Source organism: Perna viridis, chromosome 11, assembly GCF_037379345.1.
Source record: "Perna viridis isolate PV_CMFRI_1.1 ecotype Kerala chromosome 11, ASM3737934v1, whole genome shotgun sequence".
Lineage (NCBI taxonomy): Eukaryota > Metazoa > Mollusca > Bivalvia > Mytilida > Mytilidae > Perna > Perna viridis.
Window position 1 is genome coordinate 30,208,979 of NC_142455.1, and position 4,198 is coordinate 30,213,176.

The 4,198-nt window shown below is 34.9% G+C and overlaps 1 long non-coding RNA gene across 1 annotated transcript; it reads right to left on the minus strand.

Annotated features, from left to right (window-relative positions):
- Positions 1-1,281: 1,281 nt before the first annotated feature.
- On the minus strand, positions 1,282-3,995 carry LOC148603682 (uncharacterized). Its single transcript, XR_015916898.1, has 3 exons — positions 3,946-3,995; positions 2,892-3,026; positions 1,282-1,513 (listed from the first exon to the last, which is right to left on the minus strand). It is a non-coding gene; the product is annotated as an uncharacterized LOC148603682 (long non-coding RNA).
- Between the last annotated feature and the right edge of the window lie 203 nt (positions 3,996-4,198).

A 4,198-nucleotide genomic window follows, 5' to 3' on the forward strand; every position in this document is an offset into this window, starting at 1 on the left:
TGTGTTATAAATTTTTATACTTAAAAAGGGGGATTTTCAGGTTTTGGGACATAACCTCTGAAATACTTTCACCAACTTTTATGAAACTTTGATGAATTGTTCATATCTATTCAAGTAAGCTCCCTCCCGATTTGTATAAATGTCAATCTTTAAAACAGAGGCGGAAACGGCCAATGAAATGTATTCGTTGAAAAACGGACCATTTGTTAAGATGATTGACTAATAAATTAAAAAGGTACTTGGTAACCTTGTCAGAAAAGTGTGTTTTGAACAAGATATCAATGGCTGTATGGGTGAAAAATAATGACAACAAACTTAGTTAAACTTGGGGTAGCCTTGATAGTGCCACTTTTTTGTGCATTTTTTATTTATTTCTTTTTTTTGGGGGGGGGGATTAACGCGAAGCTCTTTATTTCTCATGTATATACATGTATTTTTTGTTTCATTATTTTTTTTAATCACTCACAGAAGGAACAGCTAGCAAAAAATGTATGTGAAACCCTAGTTGAAGTGGAACCTAATGGACTCAAAGTGAGTATGTTGGTTATAGTTTGTGTTAACATTGATCTCATTCATACTTTGTGTAATTGTTTAAACTTCCTTAGTCCAATAATTCTTTCTTTAAAATGTTTGTTCTCTTTTTAAATCATCATGTGTGGCATGTGTGAAATTAATATAAAGAAAACCAGGCATGCAGAGAATTTTCCCAGGAAAATGCAAGTGCTGGTAATAATCCAACCACCAATCAGGGACTGATAACTTCAACACAGGACAAACTATATGTGTATAAATGTTAGTGTGTTGCATATAAGTGTAATGGTGAAGCAAATACATTGAGGATTTGTTCTGTTTGAGGGCTAGTTTCAGTATATTTTTAATCCTGATTAGTCACAGCATGCAGAATCATTTAAATGATCAAATACTTAAATTAAAGTCAATCTTGTCTTAAAACTTTTTTTTCTTTTAACTAGCCTAATATAGAACTCCGTTGCGTTAACACTATTGATGTGTTGTAAAGTAACAATTATTGACAATTTCTTTAGTATAGCTACTTACTCATGTTACTGTTACATGTACCATAAACATCACTTATATGAAAGGCAATAACCCCAACATCATGATATTGAATATATGATAAGGTTAGGTATCTGTTAAATGTTTACGTTAAATTAACAAAAAAAAATCTCAATGATAATTAACGTTGATTTAACGTTAATGCTCCATTAATGATAAATTAGTGTTAAGGTAACGTTAGATTTAAAGGACGAATAAAATATTATTTTCTCAACACGAAAAGGTTATTGGTTATCCGTAATGTCTCAAGGCCGGAATTATTCATATTTCAATTCAAATATTTTATCTGAAGGATTCTTAGTTTCAGTTTTCTATTCATCTTTGTAACAGCACACACTGCGTCCTTTTTTACAACGACAAAGATCCCTCTCTTCTTTATACTCAGGAGGGCAAATATCAGCACAGAAACCATTTTTGTACTTTGTAAATCGGACGGAGCCTATTGAAATAAAATTAAAACACATTTTGACATCCATAAACCTATTTATTTAAGGAAATAAATAGATTACCATAAAATACTGGCGGCAAAACTAGCAAAAAGATACCCATTCCCAGGCCCACAAACCATGTGGTCAAATAATTAACTCACTCCCTACTACACTAACCCTGTAATCAAAATATCAACCTACTCCCAGTCCCACTAGCCATGTAGTCAAAATATTAACCCACTTCAAACCCTACTAACCATATTGTCAGAATATTTACCCACTCACAACCTCACTTACCCTGTGGTAAAAAAATTAACCCATTTCCCATCTAGGTTACAGACCAACAATTCAACCAATGAGCATTTGGAACGTACGTAAAAATAGTCCTATGCAGAAATTACCCATGTTCCTCATAGTGCTGTGAAAAAAAGTTCTCATCTTATTTAAAACATTTAAACAGTTTCTGAAAGGAAAAACATTTTTGTACATTTTATAGGTGCATTTTGCTTCTTGTGATGTGAAGCTCCATAATGATTTCTAAATATACCCCTATCTTATGAAAACACTGGGATTTCTCATGCTATTTATGGACACTTCACTTCCGGTGACCAGTACTGTACTGCAAGTCTGCTAATCCCACATGCCATTCTGAGGATTGTGAGCTGACATATGTAGAATCATGCTGATATATAGTCTTCTGCAGGTTAAAGTTAAGGTAAAGTCCATAGAAGCCATTGAATATTGTGAAATTTGCATAGAAGCAAATGGGAAGTGGAATTAGTGGTTTCTAGCCTCCATACTTACACAGCGTTTAAAATATTGACCCACTTCCAGCCCCATTAACCTCAAAATATTAACCCATTCCCAACCCACCCTACTAATCATATTGTCAAAATATTAACCCACTTTCACCCCCACTTACGCTGTGATAAAAATAAACCCATTCCCGACCACACTTACGATGTGGTAAAAATATTGACCCACTCCCAGCCCCACTAACCTTATGGTCAAAATAATAACAAGGTCGTCTACCTGGAAGTGATAACACATTTGTCTGAAGTCAAATTCTCTGCATATGACATACATATATAAAACTTTATAACAAAATTCAGTCAGTTGTAATAACTAGTAATCTGTTTTGAAAAAAAGTAACGTAATTTGATCACATGGAAGAGGTATTAATTAAGACCCAAACAAAAACAATAGGAAAAAAAGTAAAAAACAAAAACAAAATCAACAAACATACCAGCAAAATACACAAACAAATAAACAAAAGCAAAAACAAAATTTATACTATTTGAAATGTATATGTAACAATGATGCTGAAATATTTAAATTGAACATTTAGTAACAATGGTAAAGGTTAAGAACAATTTAATCGATGCTTACATTCTACAAAACATTTCTTTGGAAGCAAACAATCAGAGTGAAACATTTCAACAACGATTCCGTCAGCTATGTCTGTCTCATTCCTATAACTACATTTGCCGTTAATGGCTATGCATGACCTCGGACCAGCGTTTCCTATTAATGGAGAATAACAAAAGTATGAAACTGTTTTGTTTCTTATATTCATACTGCATTATCGAATGTTACCACTTTTATAGTAGATGAGAAAACAAAATTTACGCTAAGTTCTTGACATGTAAAGTGTCCGTTGTTACAGCTATCGCCAGTATAAGATCTATTAAAACCCGAAACAAAATGAAGAATACTGCAGAAAACACCTGTTTTCAAATTACTAATTTAATAAATGTTGGATGATCGTCACTGCATGGTTATCATTATCATATCAATCAGCATTTGACTTCCGAGAATTGCACTATCAATGGCCAATATCGCCCCATGTATCATTGGAGAAAATCTGACACCAGGAAATAATTCGAATCCTTCTTCAAAAGAATGCAATTCAGGGACAAAGACCAGAAAGAGAAGTAGGCACGCATCACCGTGCACTTAATGGGGTCGACAAATTTTGATTGCCACTGGAAATAGGGAGAGGTGGGTAGGGTCGGGCAATTTAGCCTCCTGTGGCGGAGCCCTATTGCTCATATCCCGGAAGAATACCACAGTATTGTTCTTCATGACATCTTTCCCAGCACGGTTCACCACTATGGTTTGCGGTCAGGTTTTCCGTATTATAGCCTGACAACCCAAGCATGCAACACACCAGGGGTACCCCATTCCACCACCTGGGGAACACAACCCAGTTGCTGTGTGGGCAGAACGCCCTAGCACCCTGCGCTGCATGGCCATTCTTTTGAACCCGGACCTGCAAGGGGTCACAAGTAAATGAGCAACTCGGATTCCACTCAAAAGTGAGAGCATGGACCTGGTGCACCGGTAGGGTAAGCGTCCTCTACTTTTTTTAAACAGCCACCGAAATGTTACATTATTTAAAAGTAACATCATTATGAAATTATCATGTAAGTGACAAGCTTACCGAAGTACAAATTCCCAATCAAAAGGAAGAGGCACAAGAGTCCAGCTGACATCATGAAGTATGATTAACGTTTGCTTTTACCCGAACCATTTATATAGAAGTGACATTTGATATTCCAATAAATAACAGTTAGATGCATGAAGAAGCATCATAATCAAAGCATAATTAACCACGATTCCTAAAAAAATAGATTAACAATATTACAATTTATGTCTTTGCATAAGGGGAAGTATTGGATTGCTGTTAATTTATT